This window comes from Danio aesculapii, chromosome 18 (genome assembly GCF_903798145.1).
Source record: "Danio aesculapii chromosome 18, fDanAes4.1, whole genome shotgun sequence".
Taxonomy (NCBI): Eukaryota; Metazoa; Chordata; class Actinopteri; order Cypriniformes; family Danionidae; genus Danio; species Danio aesculapii.
In genome coordinates this window covers 50,063,744-50,090,200 of record NC_079452.1, presented here as the reverse complement: position 1 = coordinate 50,090,200, position 26,457 = coordinate 50,063,744, and the positions used below count along the sequence as shown (strand labels likewise).

The 26,457-nt window shown below is 38.6% G+C and overlaps 1 protein-coding gene across 14 annotated transcripts in view; it reads right to left on the bottom strand.

Moving 5' to 3' along the window:
- mef2aa (myocyte enhancer factor 2aa) overlaps positions 1-17,120 on the bottom strand; it is a 183,852-nt gene extending 166,732 nt beyond the window's left edge. For 11 of the 14 annotated variants that reach the window (XM_056478961.1, XM_056478965.1, XM_056478967.1 and 8 more), the window contains exon 1: positions 16,840-17,120. The gene's annotated coding sequence lies outside the window, so the exon portion shown is untranslated. Of the gene's footprint in view, positions 1-4,621; positions 4,779-6,348; positions 6,509-16,839 lie in introns of those variants that run through there. The other 3 variants (XM_056478963.1, XM_056478971.1, XM_056478962.1) reach the window with 3 other exon arrangements.
- Between the last annotated feature and the right edge of the window lie 9,337 nt (positions 17,121-26,457).

The window sequence follows — 26,457 nt, the reverse complement described above, 5'->3', positions numbered from 1 at the left end:
AAGGTTGATATTTGCATGAAATTGCACTTCTACAGCTCAAGTGTGCTCAGATCATAAGCTGTACGACACACAAAGTCAGTTAGACTGATGATTAAAGCCCAGTGTTGACTGTAAAAAACGCTGGGTTCCACACAATTCCCAACCCAAATCAATCAAGTTAACTTTTTACATGTGGATTGAACATAAAACACTTAAGTTGTCCCAAAACAAAAACAAGAATTGTTTTGATTCAGCTTACTTTAAATAAGTAAAAATCATTTATTGAGTGTTGAGTTTATCCTGGAGTCCTATTAGATAATGATTATCTTCAACACCATTAACTGTGACTACGCATGAAAAGCTATGTGATTAAAAGAACATAAAATGTCAAAAATATATATAAGAAATAAGTATATATTTTTGTTAAACAAGCAATACAACTAGTGCAGTGAGTAAGCGAAATAACACATCTTGAACAAAAGATGCTTTATTAACAGAGCACGGCAGGACACCATGCAGCTTCAAGTGTGATGTTGTGCTTTATCAGATTTGAAGAGGGCCATGTCGGGTGAACAGCATTCAGAATATTAAAAGAATTCCTTCGCTGACTAATTCATTGTCGAGTGTGTAAACAGAAAGCTATTGAGTTTCAGTGTGGTGTTTTCAGTGCTGACTTTGCACCCATGTTTAGTTTGGGCTTATTAAACTATAATGAAGTCGCACCGAAGGCTAGATGGAAAAAGTGTGATGGCATTATACACTTGACTGGGATATTAATTCTTTATAATGCATCGGCGGAGGGCAGCTAAACAAATTTAATTAAAACATATTTTAACATAGTTTGCAGCTCTTCAGTGCTATACCTACTTACAGTTCATGGGCTAATATCTCAGTCAGAGAGCAGAGAGATCAAACTGGTAAATAGAACTAATGCTGACAGAATTGCTGAATAAATGCCTGTCCTTCACACACATACTTCTTATTCACTTATGGTTTTATATAAAACTTATGTCGCTTTTTGATTATTTATAATTTTTCCACACCTTTCCACAAATCTACTGGCCATGAATATTTTTATCCACCATGAAATTACATGTGCTTTATTGTTTTATTAAAAACAAGTAGGTCAAATTGGAGATATTGTCTAATTGCACTTATTATTATTATTATTATTATTATACATAGTAATAAAATTATAAATATTAAACAAATCACTGAGCATTTCCAGCGTTATGGATGTGATTTTTGCAGTAAAATCTCAAAAAATAAATTCACAGAGAAAGTATATATTAACAATATATTGAAACATCTGTTTATAATTTCTAAAACAACTAACCACAGAGTTATGGGAGCAGAAAAATACCAATCTGTAAACATTTTTTGATTTTAAATAAAGAAAATGAACATGTATTATGGATGTGACGAAACAAGTTTACAGTATGCAACAGAATTGGTAGAAATTCTGCGAATTAAACTGCACAACCCAAAAGAAATAATGCTAATCAAAAGGAAAAGAGTCGGCTCACTAAAGAGTAAAAATGATTGATTTTATTTTTTTACATTTTTTGCATTCATGAGAAAAAAGCTCTGTTATGGATGTGACAGATGTGAAATTGGCACTTGTGTGATTTTGGTAAATCAATTATTATAGTTTGAAAACATCAACAGAGACATTTCTGAGTATTTTTAAAGCATGTAAAATACTTGCTTACAAAAAAAAGTGCAGAAACGGTTTTGATATTTTGCCAAAAACTTCATTTCTTTCATGGCAAGGTTGACATTTCAATCAAAAATTGCTCCACAATAAATAAATAAATATAAATAAACATATTATGAAGTTATAAAGTACCTAATAATAATACTTTTATCTCTTTTGTTGACAACAGATTTGTAAACCATTCTAATACAACTTATGAAGATGTTTGCCTCGCTGTAAATGATGCAGCGCATTAGATATTTATAGAAAAGAAAATAGGCATATTAATTTAGTTTCAATACAGCGTTTATACCACACACCGTTACAAGACATTGCTATATAATTATAGTCACTGACCAACTGGTGAGTAACGCAGTTTCATAAACTACTTGATGCGTTTTACTCACATTTATCTCTTGACGTGCATAATTTTCCTTCCTGCCACATTAAATATTTTAATTTAACTTTAGAGTCTTTGACTACTGTGGAGTTATTGTTTGATATAATGTACTGTACTTATTATGTTGTTGTATTGCAAACTTTACTTTTTGGCTGATGGGATATTTACAACAGTGTAATTATAGATTTAATTACAGAAATTAATTATTTATGTTACTAAATTTACACTTTAAAAATATAAGCGTAAACAATTGATGTATAAAAGAAATGTACAAACTTTGTGTGCAGTGTCTCAAATGATAAATCTAGTTAAAGATATGCAATAAAAAGTGGATCCAAAGCTTAATTTCCCTTAAATAAAAGCTTATTTGATGTCTATATATCAAATAAAATGTGTTGCAGCCCAAATCCAAAACAAACACTAACACACATGTTCATTTTAAAACAAAACCCCTTAGTTTTCTATAAAACAATCTTTCTGTGCATCTTGAAATATTAAATTAATCACTGAATTTACAGCAAGGGGCTATGTCCTCTGATTTTAAGCTTCTTAAAAGCCAACAAACAATCAGCGGGACAGACAAACATTCCTCCTGAGGTCATTTTCATGATTATGTACCGTGACCTGATTGTCTATCTCGTGTGCCTCGTAATTACAATGCCTTTCAGACACAAGCAATGAGCAATGCTATGAACGCATTTAGCCTCTCACATTAGACAGGTCAAGACATTGTGCCTTGCTTTTGCATTGATTTGATCAATTTTATATCTTTATCAATATGAATTATTTATAATGACACATCTAACACATTTTTTTCTGAAGGTCAAAATGACATCTTGTAATGTAGCGTTTAAGGAAAGCCTAAGGCACTTTGCTGATAACTAAATGGCGGGCTACAGGGCCATTAACAGAGGCATGTGTAATCTTACAAGCACAAGTACTACACTCTCTGCATGTGGATGATTAGGTTGTTCCCTCACTGTGCATGACCAAGTCAGCAGCTCTTGCAGAAAGAACACGCAGCACAACAAAAAAAGGATTTACAGTGAAACGATTGTGGCACAAAGGTAATGCATTTAAAGCACTGGTAGTTAATTAAATACATTTTTTCTGCTATAGTCTGTACTAAACTATTAAAGCTAGTTTTGAATCAAGCCTTTGTGAAAGTGCTGAGACAGACATCAAATTAGTTTTCCTTCAAACTACTCAGAGAACTTTAACTTAGATTTGTTTGTTTGTTTGTTTGTTTGTTTGTTTATGAAGAAGTCAAAACAGGGCTTTTTTATGACACTAATGCTAATTAGATCCAGTTCAATAAATTAAAATAAACTGAAATCATTTTAATTGATTTAACTTTGCTGTAGTTTAATGACCTTGCAGATGAGTCACAATGATGTACCACACAATATCTAGACCTCTCACTAGTTTGTAACAGAACCGCGTGACCCCACAAATAGCATTAAATCACAATTGAAAAGCTATTATAATATAATTGATGGGATCAATTTACACTTGTCTCAGTTTATTCACTAACATACAGTGTGACTCCAATAAATCTCAGACGCTTCACCAGTGACACTCATTCGTACTGTTATGTCAACTATCCTTAACATATAAGCAACATCTTCATTTCAGACAGAAACATGTCCGAAACTACTTTAAAGTTAGATATAATAGATAAAAGAACTATCCTCTGACAGATTGATAAAGTGATCGGGCGTGCTTTACTTACGGAGGCAATGCCCTACATTTTAACCCTGCTACCAGTGCGTGTTTAATGTGTATTAAAATGTAAAACATTTACTAATCACAAATTGCATCCTCTGACGTCTACGAAAATTACGCTAGCATTTCCAGTTGTCAGAACTAGTTTTGGTGCTTTAAACAACTGCGCCGTCCAAAAATCAAAGTTAGAATGGATTACATGTATACAACGTGCTACTTTATCCAGTGTCAACATGTTCAAAAGCAAAACAATGAAACATTAGAATCAATAAACATTCAATCGCACGAGTTCTGAAGGTAAGCTAGCTCTATTCTCAAGTTGTGAACTTCTGCAGGTGACCCTTTCAGCCAATGAATGCTGAATATCCTGAAGTAAAAGCTTAACGGTTTACAAAGTTCAGCATACACACAATTTCATTTCTTTGGCACCGCCATCAGCTTTTTCGGTCTTTTTTCAATCGCCCTCCAAAGGCATTGAACAACGGCTGGGAAACAATGATGAGAGACTCGGCGCAACATTTGCCAAGTGTCAAAGTGAACTGAACCCAAAACCACGCACGAGCTCTTCTACACAGAGAATTACGAGCTCGATAAACAGTGTTGTCCTTCAGTCTGAAGGCGCGACTCGGGACAAAACACTTCCAGGCTTGTTGCCGACCACTGAGACACGCACATGACAAACATGTTTAAGCTTCCCAAACGAATTGTAACGCGTTTAATTTGCGCTCATCCAGTCTCACTCCACGACTCCCTCCTCTCTCTTCTCTTTCTCTCTCTGAGTCTGCTGCTGTGTAACATTGTTGCTATTTTTTGCGACTCACCTTTTTTCTTCGCGGTCCCCCTCGCTGTATATAGTTACTGTGTATCAGTGACTCCCGTGGATACACTGTGACATAAATGTATTTTCAGTCACATTGACACACGGCTTCTATTTTCGGGAGCTGAGCTGACAAACTCAGAAGAAGCAGCAGTCGCTCTTGTCACAACATAAGCTCCTCCCCTAAATGACGAACACAAGACGGAGACAACCTCATACGGCAAGCCGTTTTAACATATGTTGTTATATGGGCTACTGTTACTGTGTTTTACTAGTAATAAAATCTGAAATAATGACCTTTTTTTCTAGTTTCACTTGTAACTGCTCTGTTGTCATAGATAAGCCTACTAGTGGTTATTAAATATCCTCACTGACAGTCTGTGTGAAAACAAGATTTACAATGTTTGTTTGCTAGTGCACATTGTTAGTCGTTTGGCTGATTTATACTTCTGCATCAAGTGATCGGCGTGACCCATGATGCCTGCCCTGCACGTTGCAGTGCATTTATACTTCTTCGTGCTGTTTGTGTTGCTCTACAATAACACCTCCGAAAAGTTAACTGCCAGTAGGTTTTTATGTTACTCTGTGTCAAGTTTTTTCACGGGTATTTAGGTTTTTCGGAACGTCACAAGGAGCTAAAACTCGTTCATTCAGAGGCTTGAACTGGCGGACGTGCAACAACTTTAATCATAAGGTAAACACAAAACAAAAGTTTCCATCTGGAGCTCCTCCACATGACTCCACACTTGTAAACACTTGCTCTATGGGCCTCAGAGCTCTCAGCACCCCCCACTCTCGTCACTTCTACCAATCCGACCAATCACAGAGCTTGCGCTACGCATCGTTGCGACGTGTAGTTACGTTTTTTGAGATTTGAGCATCAGCGTTGACCATGGCAAGGGCTATGCGACCGCACAAAGACTGCGCCGGACCATGCGCGTGCACTTGACGCAGAAGTATAAATCAGCTTTTAAGATGAACAATGAATCAGTGTAAGTTTCAATAACTGAACAAAAATTGATTTAATAATTTTAGCGAAAGTCTGACCATCTGAATCCAAGTTTGGAGTTGCAGTCCTTTTCAATTTGATGACCACACCCCTCTTACCATTAGTTTGCTACAAGAGAATGATTGCCAAAAAAAAGCCATGCCTCCTACTCAACATTCAGTTTCAGGTGGAAGTACATCAACATACTGAAATAAAAAGCTCAGAAACTAACAGTTAACTTTAATTATTAGTCCATTCAAATTACTAGAATGTATTTAAGCTCTATTGTAGCATTATGAGATACTAGAACCTAATTTTGAAATACTCTCACAGAATAAATAACTCACTTTACTTTTCTTTATTCTTAGTCCTTGTTAGACCAAGTTTACAGTGCAGGATTTTCATATTGCTCAGATTGCTATTGATTTCATACTGCATGAATATCTAGGGTAGCTTTCAGGTGCTGCTGTGTTTATACGGATGACGAGAATACACACTGCATGGCGACAAATAATTGCAGACAACTCTGGCTCACAAATGCACACGAGAAGTGATAAAATCACTCAAGATCATGTACAAGACTATAAATGGTATATATTTAAAGTAGGCTAATATGCCATTCAAATCAGTGTAAATACTGATTTACAGAAATGTTTGAGGAGATGCAGAGAAAAGAGAAATAATTTTGCAAAGTTCTGCTCCTGCGACTGATTAAGCAAATGTTTCTTTGATTGTTTATTTACCTGAACTCTCCGCTGTCCTATATCCTGCTCCCTTATTGGCTGATGGTCATCGCTCATGTGTTTTTCGGTCAGAACTCATTCACACAGCTTGATTTGGAGTCACCAACAGGTCCTGATATATTTAGCATGGCAAATATTTCACAGGTGTCTGTGATTTCCTCTGATAGCAAAAATCAGAGTTAAAACATTACTTAAAAAACAGCATTAATCAGGGAGAACATGCAAACTCCAGACAGAAAGGTCTCCTGGTCCAGCCAGGACTCAGACTAGGTACTGTCTTGATGTGAGGCAACAATTGAGTCACCATGCGGGCCAGTATAAATATTATCAGTTAAATTTGAATTATTGTGTAACAACAAGACAAACAGACAATAGCAATAGTCATATTAGTTGTGTGAATTTGAAAGTTAAATGTTTACCTAACTTTTTATGTGTATGCAAGGGCATGCGTACAAAGGCCTGCGTGCAGTGCCTCTGATGCAGATTTTGTCATCAGAACAGGCAGCTGTGACATGGTAGTTTAAGAAAAACAGCATTAACAGAACATACTGGAATGTGTGCAGGATACAGTGACAAATTATTCCTATTTAAATGATTTTGCAAAGAAATTAGAAAATATTATCATTTATGACCCTTACAGTAAAGAAAAGTTATAACTTGTGGCGAGAGATTGTGAACACTCAGACCCTTGTAGGCCAGGAGAGGTACTGAAAGTTGTTACAATGCACATGCATTGAAGGTCTGTTGAAAAAGTATACTTTTAATGGCTGTGCTTGACTGTGAGCAATGACTACTTTAAACTTTAGTTTTGGGTGACGCAGTGGCGCAGTACGTAGTGCTGTTGCCTCACAGCAAGAAGGTCGCTGGTTCGAGCCTTGGCTGGGTCAGTTGGCATTTCTGTGTGGAGTTTGCATGTTCTCCCTGCATTCGTGTGGGTTTCCTCCGGGCGCTCCGGTTTCCCCCACAGTCCAAAGACATGCGGTACAGATGAATTGGGTAGGCTAAATTGTTTGTAGTGAATGACTGTGTATGGTTGTTTCCCAGAGATGGGTTGCAGCTGGAAGGGCATCCGCTGCATAAAACATGTGCTGGATAAGTTGGCGGTTCATTCCGCTGTGGCGACCCCGGATTAATAACGGGACTAAGCTGAAAAGAAAATGAATGAATGAACTAGTTTTAGTTTAGCATACAATGCAAGAGATGCAAATTAAAACAGTCCATATGTGTATGTGAATCATACAGTTTTTGAACTCAGTTTACAAGGTGTCAACACTGAATCAGCCATTGTTTCAGTCTGAAAAGAAACATAAGAACAAATACAAACTCCTAAGACGGTAAAAATAGTAGACGCCACTGTTAATGAGCACTTGTGTGAGGTGATTACAATCTATTTTAATCAGATACAAATATATTTTGTAGCTCAAAACATTTAGAAGGAAGAAGTCCAGACATTTGATGAGGTTCAATCGTTTTAGTAAGCATGTGTTGAGGGCCTATGTTTGTATCAAAAGAAGGGACTGTATAATACAGCTGAACTGTATGTATACATTAAAAATTATACTTTAGACAAATAATTATCAGAACTCATATTAGTGTCTGATAAATACATAAAACTATATATATATATATATATATATATATATATATATATATATATATATATATATATATATATATATATATATATATATACTGCTATAACTAAATCTTGAACTCTAGTAGGTCTATCTTTTGGATTTACACATATACAGATATAAGCACTAGCCTAATACAGAAGAAGTTAGTAGTGAACCTGTAAAAAACACTAATTTGAATACACAGGCTACTTGTCAAGAAATATCAAAACCACAAATCTATTTCCATAGAGTTCAATGGAAAAAGTATATCAGTTTGTTTTGGGATTGTGGTCAATGGCAAAGAACAACTATTGTTGAGACTAGCAGTAATGCATTACTTTGTTATAACTGAAAGTCATGAAATGGAAACTAGTTCGATTTAAGGGGAATATGTGAAAGGGGCTTGCCATACAACGCCGCCTCCTCATCCTCCACCTCCTACTCTACTCGTGTCTCGTCTCCAGTTTAAAAACAAATATGATAAACTCGAGAACTGCGACTTAACCATCACGAAAACAACACGGAGGAAATCTACCTGACACCGTGTTTTGTCAAAAGTAAAAGCGGCGAAATCAAGTGAGCGCGAAACTTCAGGAGAAAGCGAGAGGAAACGGCTTGCTAACCGCCACACCATGACATCACCGTGTTTAACAGTTTTAAAAAGCGAACAAACAACTCGAATAGTCACTTAAACATGCATGTTGGAACAACGAGGAAGTGTAAAAGTTAATAAAAACGTCACTGCTGGGTAAAATCCTCAAGAGCAGCGATTAGTCTCTGTTTGCTAAAAGCCCGCTACGTGCAGGGCAATTGTAATATTTATTATGGTCGTTAGACTGGCACTACCTTAGATACGATTGACGTAAGTTCTATAAAACAACAGTAACAATAGGGTCAGTGCTTTTGAAGTGACATCTTTCACGTCCAATCGGATCCCGCGGCGACGTGTCAGCATCCAATCAGAGAAAAGAGGCTGACTGCGTTTTACGTTGCATGTGGCTGTGTCACGTGTAGTTGTAGGATCTGTGGAAGAGGTGTGGTGCTGAACATGAGTTGTTTTGCTGGTACTTACAGGGAATTTGTATTACAACCGCTTTACAGCATGTAAAAAGCGACACGCAGGACATCAAAGGAATTACATGTCTAACTAAACAAAAGTCAAAACAACGCAAAACAGCGTAGAAAGGCTCATGCAATAATCCGTGAGAGGGTTAATATTGGATTTACATATATATAATTCAGTTTCTTTTATTTGTGTGTGCTTGCATTTGGACTTTGTTGTTACTAAACAGTGAGTGTCATCACTTCATAACTGTCTTATCCACAGGGTAGTTTGCTGCAATACTGTGACAGGAAAATCAGGTAGGCTACATACTTGTACCTGCACAGTGCACACAAATCTTGGATGTATAGATATAAAACAATCACTGATTTATACTGCAGTAAAAACTGGTAACACTTAAGATTTCATAGTATACTTGTTTGTAGCATGAATAAAATTTTACAGAATTTTAGAATGTTAAGATAAAACTAACAAATAGTTAATCCTTTCTAACAATTACTAGTTTATATAGATTGATAATAACCATATTGATATAGAACATTAATTAAAATAATTAAAAACGAAATATTTTTGTAAGTGATTTTGAACAGATGTTTGTTTATGTGATTATTTAGATTAATTTTATTTCACAATTAACACACAAAGTCTATTAAAAGTTTGAATATAATAATAATAATTATTATTAATAATTCATTCTTTCATTTTTCTTCGGCTTAGTCCCTTTATTCATCATGGGTCACCACAGCAGAATAAACCACCAACTTATCCAGCATAAGTGCACAGCGAGTGCCCTTCCAGCTGCAACCCAGTACTGGGAAACATCCATACACACTCATTCACACACATACACTACGGCCAATTTAGTTTATTCAATTCCCCTTTATCGCTTGTGTTTGGATGGTGGGGAAAACCAGATCACCCATAGGAAACCCATGCTAATACGGGGAGAACATGCAAACCACACAGAAATGCCAGCTGACCCAGCTGGGACTCGACCCAGGGACCTTCTTGCTGTGAGGCAACAGTGCTAATCACTGAGTCACCGTGTCTCCCCTTTATTAACAATTATATTGCTAATATTTTTAAAAAGGTCTCTTTTGCTTTCCAAGTATCATTGTTTATGATTGTCAATAATACAACATAAATAATGTAAAATATAATTTTTAGCCTAAAATAATTTTTTTACTTGTACTTAGTTGTGATTATAGTTTTAAATTGTAATTCCCATGATTCTTCGGATATCATTCCAATATGCTCATTGGCTAATTATGCTCAATTATTATTGGTGTACAATCATTTATGTATATATATGTAGCCAGTCACTTTTTGATCATTTTAATGTGTCTCTGATAAATATGAGTGCTATTTATTTATTTACTTACTTATTTTATTTTTTATATTTAATCCATGATGAAATCCCTGATTATGTGTACTTCGTAACTTCACATTTTTTCGCTTTCTATTTGAAGCCTTGTAAAGCTGGAGCTGTACATAAAAATAGTCCCATCAGGGCTGGGCACATACTCCGGATCCCCTGTGCAAACACCCATTGGCACCAGAATCCTAACAAACCGCACTGAACACCAGGCACCTGTGGTCTACAGATTAGCTGGAAAGAAACACATGTAGCTTTTTTTCTTACATCCAACTGAGTGAGTAACCAACTGTAAATTAGTTATCTTGTTGTTTTTAGATAATAATAATAATAATAATAATAATAATAATAATAATAATAATAAAATTACTACGTTTTAAATCTTTCAAAAATCTGTTTAAAATGATAAATAGCATTTACTTTGATTACATGAAAAACTGTATTGCTGGTAAAACAGCCGACAATCAGAATCAGCTGTATTTGCCAAGTGTGCACAAACACATGCTGATTTTGTGTGTGTGTGTGTGGTTTTCAAGAGCTGAGAGTACATCTAAATCCACACAAGGGGACAGAAAGGCATTTGAATAATGAACAAAGAACACTGAAGCATAAACTTTGTATATATACCAACATTGTCACGGATTGGTCAGGCTCTCACGATCCCCACTCACGAAGATCACCATCACCTGACTTCTAATGAGCACACAGCTGCATCACATTCACGAGCACCAGATAAAAGCACAGCACTCCAGTCGCTCATTGTCCGGGCTCGTCTCGACGAAAGCGGACAACTGAGCGACCACTCAGCGTAGTCATCCTCAGCTAAAACAAACGCTTTACTTACCTGTTCTCTTTGTATTCCTCCTAGTCTTCCTGGTCCACCCGAATCGTCCTGTCTTCCAGTCCTTCCAAGTCTGTGTCATCCTCTGTCAGCTGTATCTGGTGTGTGCTGTCCATCCTCGTGTATTCCTGTTACCCAGCCACGGAGGAAAAGACCCCAACATCATTCCTGATCCTCCTGGCTATCCTTCATGTGCTCCTTGTTGTCATTTAATAAACACCCTAACGTTTCCTTACCTCTGTCTCCTGTCCGCTTCATAACAGAAGCCCGGACCTATAACGACGACAACATGAGCACCCCCGATCACTTTCAAGAGCTGGTGGACCAGTTGAAGCGGATTCTACAGCCACCAGCTCCACTTTCCAACGCACCACCAGCACCGAGCACTTCCGCCTCCACAGTTTCTTCTTCGGCCCTTCCTTCCAGTCCCATGGCCCGACCAGCGCCCTACTCAGGCGGAGCGGGGGAGTGCAATGGTTTTCTGTTACAATGTTCCCTCATATTCGAAATGCAACCTTCTCTATATCCCACAGATAAGTCAAAGATCGCCTACATCGTATCACTACTCTCTGGGCCTGCACTTAAATGGGCTGAGACGATCTGGAACCAAGCCGGGCCGGTCATGAATTCCATCACTACCTTCACGGAGTATTTCAAAGAGGTGTTTGGACGTTCTGATGGGGAAGTAGCCGCTGGAGAGCAGCTGTATCATCTAAAGCAAGGTACTCTATCTACACAGGAATATGCTCTCCGGTTTCGCACTCTAGCAGCTGCAAGTGGATGGAATGAGAGATCGTTGTTGACCACGTACCGGCTCGGCTTGGAACCCACTCTCCGAATCCAGCTGGCCACATTAGATGATACTATGGGTCTGGAGAGATTCATCCAACATTCTCTCCGATGTTCCGATCGTCTCCGTTCCTATCAACAGGACACCATCACCCCCTCGTCTGCACTCCTCCAATCGCCTGAGTCAACAGCCTCTCCAGAACCAGAACCCATGATAATAGAGTCTGGAAGACTGACATCAGCGGAACGACAGAGGAGGCTGACCCGGGGTCTGTGTCTATACTGCGGTGTCAGTGGACACACCCGTATGGAGTGTCCCCTTCGTCCCATTCGGACTTCAGTGAGTGTATTCAGTACGAATATTGAACAATGTAAACCACTTACTACCACCGTACAAATAACTACTGCCTCTATTTCTCTCCTTGTCACAGCCCTCATCGACTCCGGGTCAGCAGGGAACTTCATCTCCCAATCCCTCTGTCGTCAACTCCACCTACGTACTGAGGCGTCCTCGCATATATACCAGATACAACCGATAACCCAGTGCACTCGATCTTCGACCCGTATCCATCGACAATGCGAAGACATCCTTCTTCAAGTGGGGTTGTTACATCAAGAGAGGATTCAATTTCTGGTTCTGGAGGGTGCAAATATGGACATCATTCTAGGGCGCCCGTGGCTGGTGAAGCACGATCCCATCATCTCTTGGGGCACAGGAGAGATAAAGAAATGGGGATCTGGATGTACACCTACCTGTTTTCCAAATCTCCCTCTTCAAGGTCGGAACCCCATTTCTTTGTTTACAACATCGGTCGAGAGTCCTCCTGAGAAGCAGTCTATCCACATTCCTAAGGAGTACAGCTCCTTTCATGATGTCTTCTGCCCCAAGAGAGCTTCCCAGCTACCGCCGCATCGGCCATGGGACTGCGCGATCGACCTAGTTCCAGATGCCCAGTTGCCAAGAGGTAGGATCTACCCGCTCTCGCTTCCAGAGAATCAGGCAATGGAAGATTACATAAGGGAGGCTCTGAGTCAGGGGTACATACGTCACTCAAAATCACCAGCCGCCTCAAGCTTCTTCTTTGTGGCCAAGAAGGACGGAGGGCTGCGTCCATGCATCGACTACAGGGTCCTAAATAACGGTACAGTAAAATACCGATATCCCCTTCCTCTGGTACCAGCCGCTTTGGAACAGCTCCGAGAAGCTAAAGTCTTCACTAAATTGGACCTCCGCAGCGCGTATAATCTGATAAGAATACGTGAGGGGGACCAATGGAAGACAGCATTCGTGACCCCTACTGGCCACTATGAATATGAGGTCATGCCTTACGGTCTGGTCAACGCCCCCTCCGTATTCCAAAACTTCATTCATGAAGTCCTCCGGGAGTTTCTTCACCACTTTGTAATAGTGTACATAGATGACATCCTCATTTACTCCCGGAGTGAGGCCGAACATCGCCAACACGTTGCGGAGGTCCTACACACATTGAGAGAACATCACCTCTACCTCAAAGCGGAGAAATGCTCATTCCACCAGAAGTCGATTCATTTCTTGGGATACATCATTGACCAAACCGGTATACGTATGGATGGGAAGAAAATTGAGGCTGTTCTATCCTGGTCAGAACCCACTTCCATTAAGGAGCTCCAGAGGTTTCTTGGGTTTGCTAACTTTTATAGACGGTTTATCAAGGACTACAGCAGGATTACATCACCTCTCACTAATCTCCTCAAGGGTAAACCCAAAGGACTGGAGTGGACCAAAGAAGCAGCCGCAGCCTTCCGCCTTCTTAAGAAGGAGTTCACAAGGGCCCCACTCCTGACTCATCCTGACCCAAATCTTCCTTTCGTGGTGGAAGTGGACGCATCCACCACCGGCGTCGGGGCAGTATTATCCCAACATCATGATACACCGCCCCGACTGCATCCCTGTGCCTATTTCTCTCGGAAGTTGAGCCCGGCGGAGCAGAATTACAGCATAGGAGACAGGGAGCTTCTAGCAATCAAGCTAGCCTTGGAGGAGTGGCGTCACTGGTTGGAGGGAGCCAAACATCCGTTCCAGGTGATCACAGATCACAAAAACCTCCAATATATCAAAGAGGCCAAGAGACTATGTCCACGTCAAGCCAGATGGTCACTTTTCTTCTCACGTTTTGATTTCTCCATTTCCTATCGTCCAGGACCCAAGAATCTAAGAGCAGACGCTCTCTCTCGTTTACACGAGCATCACGATCATGAAGAACTCCCAACGAAGATTCTTCCCGAACACATCTCCATTTGTCCGATCACCTGGAACGCTCCTCCAGTCGTTGCCACTCCGGAAGCCCCTGCTCCGCCGGGATGCCCTCCTCATCGGCAGTTCATACCACCTGAACACCGGGTAGATCTGATCCACTCCTTACATACCTCGCTAGGCACTGGACATCCAGGGATCAACAATACTCTCTCGCTAGTATCCCAACGATTCTGGTGGCCAAACATGGCAGGGGATGTGAGGCAATATGTTCAGGGCTGTAAGGACTGTGCCCAATCCAAGAGCCCACGTCATCTACCCGCTGGAAAGCTCCATCCCTTGCCGATTCCGAACCGTCCCTGGTCACACCTAGGAGTGGACTTTATCACTGACCTCCCCTCGTCAGAAGGTAATACCTGTATTCTAGTCATCGTAGATAGATTCTCAAAGTTTGTCAAACTAATCCCTCTGAAAGGTCTTCCCACAGCCTTTGAAACAGCCGACAATATCTTTAATCAAGTCTTCAGGTCATTTGGTATTCCAGAAGATATTGTGTCGGACAGAGGTCCACAGTTCATCTCACGTCTATGGAAAGCCTTCTTCAAGCTCCTAGGTGTGGCCGTCAGACTCTCTTCTGGATATCATCCCCAAACCAACGGGCAGACAGAGAGGAAGATTCAGGAGGTGGGACGGTTCCTGAGGACCTTCTGCAGTGGTCACCAGAGCTCCTGGAGCCAGTATTTGGGCTGGGCAGAATATGCCCAAAATTCACTGCGGCAACCCTCCACCGGACTCACGCCATTCCAGTGCGTCCTGGGCTTCCAACCACCGCTCTTTCCCTGGGATGGCGAACCATCTGATGTCCCCGCAGTGGATCACTGGTTCCGGGAGAGCGAGAGAGTCTGGGACGAGGCTCATCAACATCTGCAGAGGGCAGTCCGTCGAAGCAAGGTAACCGCCGATAGAAGAAGGTCTGAAGAACCCAGATACACACCCGGACAAAAGGTGTGGCTATCCACCCGGGACATACGCATGCGACTGCCCTCTCGCAAGTTAAGTCCCCGATTTGTTGGTCCCTTCACCATCGTGGAACAGGTTAACCCCCGTCACCTACAAACTACAATTACCCTCTCACTACCGTATTCACCCTACATTCCACGTATCACTCCTGAAACCCTATCACGATCCTGTTCTTCCCTCCACAGAGCCTGACCACGAAGAGGAACCCCCTCCTCCACTGCTCCTAGAAGAAGGAGCCGTCTACGCAGTGAAGGAGATCTTGCGTTCCCGACGTCGTGGTGGCCAGTTGGAGTACCTGGTGGACTGGGAAGGGTACGGCCCCGAAGAAAGGACATGGGTTCCCAGAGCTGATATTCTCGATCCTAGTCTCATGGTGGAGTTTCATGAGAGCCACCCTGAGTTCCCAGCGCCTAGAGGCAGAGGGAGACCACCACGGCGTCGGAGGTGTCGGCCCTCAGGAGCGGGCCCTGGGGAGGGGGGTACTGTCACGGATTGGTCAGGCTCTCACGATCCCCACTCACGAAGATCACCATCACCTGACTTCTAATGAGCACACAGCTGCATCACATTCACGAGCACCAGATAAAAGCACAGCACTCCAGTCGCTCATTGTCCGGGCTCGTCTCGACGAAAGCGGACAACTGAGCGACCACTCAGCGTAGTCATCCTCAGCTAAAACAAACGCTTTACTTACCTGTTCTCTTTGTATTCCTCCTAGTCTTCCTGGTCCACCCGAATCGTCCTGTCTTCCAGTCCTTCCAAGTCTGTGTCATCCTCTGTCAGCTGTATCTGGTGTGTGCTGTCCATCCTCGTGTATTCCTGTTACCCAGCCACGGAGGAAAAGACCCCAACATCATTCCTGATCCTCCTGGCTATCCTTCATGTGCTCCTTGTTGTCATTTAATAAACACCCTAACGTTTCCTTACCTCTGTCTCCTGTCCGCTTCATAACAAACATACACATGGAAAATTTGGGAAAGGTATTTCTAGAAAGCAGTTTCGTTCATTCACAGTTCTGTTCACAGTTCTGTTCACAATTTCAGTTCAATAAATTTGAATTTGAAGTGAAATGAAAGTGAAAGTGGTGCAATCCAGCAAACCTCACAGTCTCCCAAGACAAACTTTCTTAAATGTTTTTGATATTTTTAGTAAATTATTTAATATTCAGAAACATTAACATAAAAATATGCATTATTGTGTTGTACAGTAGTATAAATCATATTATATTATATATTATTTTTAAAGTAATTTGTTCAGAAATGATAAAAAAATGAATTAATATATAATTCCACTATTAACATATACAACTTTTGATTATAATAATGTTTTAGCAATTTTTTTAAATGTAAAAAAATAAACTTTTGAGATTTAAAATGCATAAGTAAATGTCATTAAAATGTAAAAAGATGTTGTTGATTAATAATAGATAGATGTTAAGCTGTTGCCTTCTGTACTTGCGTTAGCCTATTACTTACCAATCACAATTGGTCAGGTCATGTGTCAATAATTCATACACAATCCAACTCCATCTCTGTAAAGTTGTGTGTCTCTCACCTGTCTGTAGAAATGATCGATCCCTTTCACAGAACCTGCTGCTCAGGCCTTCCCCAGGTGTGCCACTTTTACTTTCTTAAGTCCCTTCTATTACATTAATTCTCTCTTCTCGTCTTCCTCCTCCACGTTCTCTCTATATCTCTCTTGTGCTTTCTGTCTCTCTTTGCTTTCCTCAAAGCCAGACCAGCTGGCTTTGGACGGCTTTCTTCTTGCCCCTGTGAGGCCTGACTTCACACTCTCGTCCCTGGGTCTTTCTGCCGGAAGGGAGCTGGGCGACAGAAGTTTGAAGGGTAGGATCCCAGATGGACGCTGACACGCTGGGCATGCGTGTATGTGACAGGGCTTGGCTCAGGGGAGTGGTGGACCAGCCGCAGCTGTCACTCACAAATACTGAGGGTGTTAGATGCGTTTTGTCTTATTAGTATTGATAAAAGTGCAAAAATGTGCTGATCGAAGAACAACAATGCCTGACTATTTACAAGAGAAAGGGAAGATATAAGGAACAATGCCCTATTGGTTTGTTTTCTCATTGTAAAACCTTGCCAGTGATGGCACCAGCATTTCAAGCATATTTTTAATTGCCAGTAGAAGTCATCTTACATTAGCCACCAACATTTGAGCATAATTTCAAATCATACTGTATACTGCCATGAAGCTTCACATTCAACAGTATCTTTGATAACCAAACGCAATCTTAGAATCATAGCTGTCAGTTTAAAAACTTTGCCTCATGATGCTTTTGATACATTTCACTAGTATCTGGATGCAGCCTTTATGATGCAAGCTGAGTTTGCATCACTCAGCGATGCAGTGACAGACACAATGCACTCAATGGAATGAGTGACATCACTGTGAGGGGTAGGGTTAGGGGTGGGGTTGAGGTGAGCCCATTAAAAAGCATTGGATGCAGCACAGATTGCACTGCACCAAGTCTGCATCCAGACCCCTCTCATACATTTTGAGAAGGATCACTACACTTCTCAAATATGCCATGGAGGGATATGTACATTTTAGAAATAATGGTGGATAACGATTCATTTGGAAGCATGGGTTTACAGATTACACTTTACAGTAAATGGGAGGATCTCCATGTTTTCACAATTGCATTGTTAGTGTACTGTAGGGAAAATAAATAATTATTGACATATTAGAAAACCTACTTTGAATATGCATTATTTTTCTAATAATTAAAGCGTTTTATATTTTGGCGCCATAGAGAAGTTTATGATTTGGTGGTGTTTATGCTATTCCAGTGATAATCAATTTGGCTGTTCAAACCAGACTTGACACAACAGAAACATTCAAGTACCAGCCATCCAGAAGCGCCGAAAAGTGCACTGCACTCCCAACAAAATGTTAATGTTTAAAATCGAATGAATACATATTAAACTTATTTAAAATGATTAAAAGTACATTCTGAATGACTGATATTTGTCACAGTTCTAATGCTGTTTACGCTGTATGTTTTCTACATCCCTGAATCCGAAAAAGTGGGGACAGTAGGGAAAACGCAAATAAAAAAAGTGGGGATTTCTAAATTTACTTTGTCTATGCTGAAAAGTACATAGATATTTTGGAGCACAATATGCTGCCTTCAAGAAGTTAATTTTCCAGGGATGCCCATGCATGTTTCAACTAGACAAAATAAAACCACATTCTGCACACATTACAAAGTCTTGGCTGCGGAGGAAGATGATACTGGTTCTTGACTGGCCTGCCTGCAGTCCTGACCTGTCTCCAATAGAGAATCTGTGGTGCATTTTGAAGTGCAAAATACGACAAGACCCCGTACTGGTACCTACGTTAAGACTTGTTTGCAGGAAGAATGGGACAAAATTACACCTGAAACACTTCATCTCTTGTCTTCAGTCCCTAAATGTCTTTTAAGTGCAGTGAAAAAGATTGGCAACATTACAAAGTGGTAAATGCTTTACTGTTCCAATTGTTTTGAAATGTGTTGCAGAAACCAAAAATGGAATACTTGTTTATTTTGGAAAAAAACAAACAAAAAAAAAATCTCGAGGAACACATTAAATAATGTTTGTTGTATTGTCTGCAATGAAATACAATTTAGAAATTTCTCTTTTTTATTTGCATTTTCCATACTGTCCCAACTTTTTTCTGATTTGGGGTTGTAGTTATTTTATTTTCAACATCTGAGGTAAATTAGCTGCTTCTGCTTACAGTATGACAATATATGTCACGTAAAATGGTATTCAAACTCTCATTATTTTAACCCTGAATATAGCACATACAATCAGCACCTGAGGTGATCATTGTCATAGTAGTTCATGCTGTAGTTCAGTCACAACATCACAGAAATAGAAACTTCCTGTTTCACCGCTGCAGATAGTTCAGACAAAAACTCCTTTTAAGATGGAAAAGATACCTTTTATCTTGTATCGCAGCATCATGTCATGTGTAGTTCAAGGTGTAAACATGTCAGAGTTTCAGTCCCTATGCAGCTGATACTCAATTCCTATTGGCTCATCTAAAGTTGAAAGAAGGAGCTTACTAATAGATTCCCAGTTAATGCACATAAATAGTTTCTCAAAGGTAGATTATGGTGCAAGTATGGTGATATAGTATTTTTTTGTAATTGTAAGTTATAAATATAATCAAGTTTATTTGAATAAAAAAATCTGGTTGTCTTTCTACTTCAAAAAGTCATAAAGTTTTACATTTAACAGCCGAATTGCTTTATGCCAGCTGAAGTTAAGGTTTTGTATTGATAGGTCATAAAGACCCAGAGAATTGCAGTGTGGTTTATAAACCATACTCAAATAGAAGACAGCTGACATTTTCAGCATTGTACCAGACCACAAATAGCTTCAGACTGCTTAGATACTATGCCACCAATTAAAGGATCTTATAATATCACTCATAGAATAGACTATTAGAGCACCAAGTTGAGAGTTAGAATTCTGACTGAACTTTCGTGCAGTCTAGTTTTTGACAACAGACTTATTGGACTCATAAACATATCAAAGGTCATTGATTTGACAATATATTCTTGATTAATATGGAATTGCAATTTGGACTAGCCAAAATAAACCCAACATATTCCTTACTCTCCACAGTTCTCAAATGATTCACAGAAATAGTTTCTCAAAGGTATGTGCACTCTAGAGAACATTTTCATTTGTAAATACAATTTAAGTATGTTTTCACAAACAGACACTCACACACACAAAGAAAAAATATTTTAAAAAATGAACAAATCCCTCAATCCATCTGGATTTAACAAAGCAAATACATAAGAGCCTCCCATTGGAAAATTACTGCATGGATGATTGTGTTTCAACTTTTAAGAAGTTATTTACTGTAACCCTACCTGATGCAGAAAGTGGCTTCTCATTTCTTAAACAACCATTTCAAAAGACACATGCTGTGGTCATGGAAAAGATGTTTCAGAATGTCAAATTACTGGCATGCATCAAGCAAAAAATATATCAAGGAGATTGTTGAAACTGCTAAAATTGGATTAAGAACCATCCAAATATATAAGGATATTGGAGAACCATCCTTTTTGAACTCATCCTCTAATGTGGTTAGAAACAATTCTTGAATGATCAAGATCAGCGATCACTCAAACGTCTCATGAAATCAAATTATAAAGAACAGTAGAAATCACAGCTATGTTTACTAGAGAAAGTAAGCATTTCCACATGCACAATGCAAAGGGAACTCAAAGGATTACACTAGACTAAACAGCTGTATAGCCTTAAGAAAACTCCTCATAAGTGAGGCTAATCAGAAAAAAAATAACTTTAATTTGCTAGTGAGCATAAAGATTAGACTCTGGAGCAATGGAAGATGGTCATCTGGTCTGATGAGTCCAGATTTACCCTGCTTTAAAATGATTGGCAAATCAGGGTGTGCTCACAGCAAAAGATTTGACTGTATGTCACCACATACCAAATGACTTACAATAATACACAATTCAATTCATGTTGATTTCTATAGCGGTTTTTCAATGTAGATTTTGTCAAAGCAGCTTAACATAAAAGTTCTAGTAAATTGAAACTGTGTCAGTCCAGTTTTCAGAGTTTGACTTAGTTCAGTTCAGTGTGGTAAAATTTTCATTGCTGAATATCCAAACACTGAAGAGCAAATCCATCAGTGCGCAGAACAATATAGCTAAAGCAATCTCCATTGTACTGAGTTAGAGCGCTTCTCTTCCTAACTGTTACATCATCAACGACGTAAGTGTGCTCAGGCTCGGAAGGTAAAATGCAATGTGAGTGCGGGCTGTCGGGGTGAGGGGAGGGGGCACAATTGTATCCCGGCACGGTTCAATGCAACCGTGCCTAGTGGTATTACAAACTCAACCGGGTCCAGAATTATGGATACCTTGGCATCATTTCTTCACAGGTCTTGCATCGCATCAATGGCGCTGCATAATCTCTAGGGGCCTTGGGATAAGTATCCCCAGGTAGAATCAACTAATGAACCAAGAATACTTTTTATACCACATTTATAAATTTAGAATTACATACAATTCTGGTAGGCCATATTTCAGCATTTTAAGCTTTATTAACGAACATTAGTTATTATGAATAATATATAAATTATAATATGTAAGCATATAATCAGTAAAAAGAGTGTAATATGAGTATTTTATTTAAGGAACACAATCTAATTACACATACTTTTTTGGAATCTGATTACATAAGTTTTACATGTAACACTGTTAATACATGCTTTAACGAATGCATTGCTCACTGTTAATCAACATAAGGTATTGCATAATTGGACCTGTAATAATACCAAAAATGTTGTAAAATGGTAGTTCATTATAAGTTCATGATGCCTAGTGAATTAAATAATACTAATTAAACTAGCCAAACTTATAAATGATATTCCTTAAAGTTTCATCAAAAGTGGACTGTGCCCAGCCTTGTGGAAACAACTCCAAAGACAGAACCTAACGGTATAGAATGATAAAATAAATTGCAAAGGTATACATCAGAATGTCCCTGTGCATTAGATAACTTTGCAGAGGCTCTAAAAATAACCTATGTCTCACAGTCTGGCTCTGTTCTCTCATTACCGCACGTAATTAACACTGAACATGCCCTGCCAGCACTGAGTAGTGCAGCACCGCACACAACTGTCACATACTCATGCATCTATGTAACATATCTAATCAAAACTTCCAAGTTTTCACCAACTACTTTCTCTCCCTTTGTTCACTCTAAAGAAACTAATAGCTTGTAATTATACAGCTGACATTCTCACAATTTCTTATTTTCCATTTTTTTTCCAGAAAAATTCAGTAGGTAAGGCGTCCTTTACATCATCTCGGTTTCATCAACTCACAGAGACAATAAAAGCTCGTTAATTTGCCCACCATTTGTTGAAGCTACTGTACAGCACCATTTATAAGAGAAAGCCATTTTGTATGAGCCATAGAGAGTTCATTAAAAATTGAGCAAGGTCAGAAATGAAACTGTTCCTCCCATTTTTCATTCAGTCCTTAATATCAAGAATCATTTAATTAATCTCGCAAAATGGCCTCGTATTAATTCACTTTGACACATAGCTGTCGGATAACGTTACGAGAGATCTACTTGATAAACAAGATTGAAAATTAGTCACATCAATAGAAATTATTTCTTGTTAAACAATGGCAAGGGTTTTTTTTTTCACACAATGTTCTTCATCTCTGAACAAAATAGTTAAAATTACTGTAAAACTGCTACTGTAAAACAGTTCACTTAAGAATAGTGAATAAAAAAACAAGATTTACTCACCCATCATTTACTCACCCTCAAGTCATCAGTGAATATGCCTTTCAGATGAACACAACTGGAGTTATATTAAATAATTTCCTAGCTTCTCTCAGCTTTGTAATAGCAGTGAGAGGTGAGTTTTTGAAGCTCCAAAAACTATATGTCAAAAAAAAAATAAATAAAATCCATAAGACGCCAGTGCTTCAAAGAAGGATTTCTGAAGCAAGGCAATGGGATTTGAAATAAAATATTAAAAACAATATTGTAGAATAGGTTTTTTTCATTGGGTGTATATTTCTTGCACCATTTTTGAAAAAAAGAATATATATATTTATGTAGTTTTAAGTCTGCTTAAATATAAAAAATATAACTCTCTCCAACTTCTCAGTTCTTTCAAGGTTTATTACATTTTTACTGAATTAAATTAGTCTTATGGTATGACAGCAAAAATGAAGAAAAACAACTCATAAATAATATACCAATAGCTTGTGAGTGATTTATCTTTATTGTTAGACGCTTATCTTCATATAGTGCTATTTTATATGAAATTAGGAACACTATCTGTTTTTCTCCATGACTTGTTGGACTTGTTTTTAATAAATAAAGTCTCCAAAATAGTAAAATATCACATTTTTTTGTGTTTCTAAGAAGGTAAATAATATGCTAAAAAGTCTTAAACAAATCATAAACCTTACAGGGTATGCTTCAGTCAAATGCTCTTAATAAATTGGAATTGACCAATTAAAAAATTGCATAAAGTGTCACACCAGGGGACTTCAGTGGTCTTCAGTGACAAAATAAAAGAAGCCCTTATGTTTTTAGAAATATATGGATGAATATTTTTTTGCGGTTTACAAAAAGAGCACTTTTAAAATTTGGCCTGAGGTATTTATTAATGATTTCATTAATGACAGTCATACCGTATTGGACAATTTTGAGATTTGGCTCAAAAATGTAAATAATGTAATAACAGCAGTTTCTTTTTTTTTAACAAGAGGTCTGTGGAATACAATGCAATCTTTAACAATTTACTGCATTTTAAGTGATAACAATACTAATTAAATATATAAATGTCAACATCTCTTGCATACTGTATATTTGTACAAGGAGGGAAATAGGTATTGAACACATGAATCATTTTTCTCAGAAAACATATTTCTAAAGGTGCTGTTGACTTGATATTTTCACCTGATGTTGGTATGTTGTATGTTGTAGTTGATCTTTAGAGCGAAGAGATCTCACGGGTTGGTATATATTTCAACAGAAAAACAACAGAAAAAAAAATTCATGTATGCAAAGAAAACAAAACGAATTAGTTTACAAGTTAAGATATGTGTATTGAACACATGAAAAAAGGGAGGTGTAGAAAGGCAGTGAAGGCCCAGACAGCAGCTGAAATCTCTCAGTAGTTATTTAGCAACTCTCTGCCCTTCGTCATTGTACATTAATATTGCCTGCTTCAGGGCAACATCTGCATTACCAGGATGATGAAAATTAAAACAGGGTAGATATTTCAGCAAAACAATGATCCAAAACACAGTAAACTCTCAAATGGTTTCAGAGAAAGAAAATCAAGCTGTAGAATGGCCCAGCCAATCACCTGACTTTAATCCAATAGAACCATCACACTTAAGCAATTCATGGGACTTCATTCTCCATATAAGAGGTATCTTTAAGCTGCTATCACCAAAAATCTTTTTATATAAAATATTAAATACATTAAAGCCATTAAATTAAAAAATATATATGGGTGAACTATTCCTTTAAATGCTGTAAGGAAAGTAATAATTATATTCCCACATAAACACCTTACTTTCATGACTGTTTGTTATTTTAAGATGCTATCTAATCTCCAATAAACAATACATAATAAATCATTCATGTTTGCATTGATGCAGCCTTCATGATAATGTTTTGGTCTGATGGCCTCTGCTTGTATTCAAGTGCCCTCTATCTAACACAGTCTGAAATCAACCAAAATATTGAACATATTGCTTTAAAAAGAAATGCAAAAGGGGAAACAGGAACAATCAATATCCTTGTGCACTTTACGGTACCTTAAGTTAGGACAATAGAGTAAACACCATAAAAGCATTTGATCAATAAGGCCAAACACAGAACTAAAACACCGAAGCTTTTATCACTTCACAAAGACCTTGTACTGAAATCATTAACACACGACCAAAGAGTTTCCAGAGAAAATGTTCATTGAACAGCTGACACAAGTACTGTACATCCCTTACTGCTCAACATCACTGAGAAAAGAGTTAAAGTGAAAATTTAGTCACCTTTTGCTCACATTCAAGTGATTCTAAACTTCTTCTGTTGAACACAAAACAAGATATTCTGAAGAATGTTTTGGCGTGGGGGGGGGGGGGGGGCATCCATAGGTACAAAATAATACTAATCAATGGCTGTTTTTTTCCAATGTTCTTTCGACATAAAACGCGCTCATTTAGAGGCGGGAACTTGCGGACGTGCTTTAATCATAAGGTAAACACAACAGTCTCCATCTGTAGCTTCTTCATGAGACTCCACATTCTCTCCATCGGGCCTGCGGCTCTCAGAACCGTCCACACTCATTACCGGTACCAAGCCAATAAATCACAGAGCTTGCGCTATGCGTCATTGCGACGTGTAGTTACATTTTTTGAGAGGTGCGCATCAGCGTCTGCGTCAAGCAATGGTGAGTGCTATGCGACCACGCATAGGCTGCGCCAGACCATATGCTTGCGATTGATGCAGAAGTATAAATATAAATCAGCCTTAAGTCTTGTTCAATGATAAACTGTAGCATTACGAAGCATTAATCCTGTCAAGTCTTTCTGTGTTACACAAGGGCATAATTTAAATTTTTGGGTAAACTATCCTTCATGTTATTTAAAGGTACTTAGCTAACATATTAACAATCAAAGCTGTATGTTTGTGAATGGATGATTATAAAGATTAGCAAGCAATGTAATAATCATTTTGAAAACATACCACTACAAACATATCAGGAGAGCACCAAATACGTCCCAGGAGCTACGTTTTTGCAGTTTTTGTTTTCGTGAATCCACCAGAGGCTGCTGTTTACGCTTTTTCAGATCTTAAATTTCTCTCATGAGGGCCATTCACGTCTGCTGTTCTCGCATTATCCACCAGAGGCCGATGTCGACTGACTGACTGAGTGATTGACTGACCCACCCTTCCCCTTCCCTTAACCCAACCAATTGTGTTTTCAAAAGCACAGATTGACCTGGTCACCCACTTCTCTAAACCCAACCTACAATGTTTCCAAAAAAAAATCCATTATTATGCGTTATTTATTTGTTTAATTTATTAAATTTTTTGGCTTTTGTTTTTTTCTTACCTGCTTTCTAGAACAGATCTTCACCAGACTCAAACCCTATTGTTGCAGTCAACTCCTCTCTGCATCTCAAGTCCGCCAACATACACAGTGAGCTATTAGACAAACTAATATAACTGGGAAAGCCGTCCACAAGGAGGTAAATGGTCAGCTAGTAAGTGCGAAAAGGAACGGCATAATAACGCCCCGTAGCGTTCATTTTAAAGATGAAATGCAGCCATACACACTTTTGGTTACATAATTCATGATTATAGGGCTACATTCTCAGAATGACCCTATGTTGGTATTGTTCATGTAGTTGATGATGACTAATGGATCTTAATTTTAAAGCATTACCATAACCTTATATCATATTACACCATCATGTTTTTGAAAGCATTTTATGTTCACCAAGGCTGAATTTATTTGTAAAAACATATTCAATTCCTGAATTTGATATTTATTACCGAATCAGTATGTTTGTTGAGAACATTTGCGCTGTTTGTTTATTTTTTGTGTGAAAAAAAAAGCTATTTATGTTTTTAAGGATTCTTG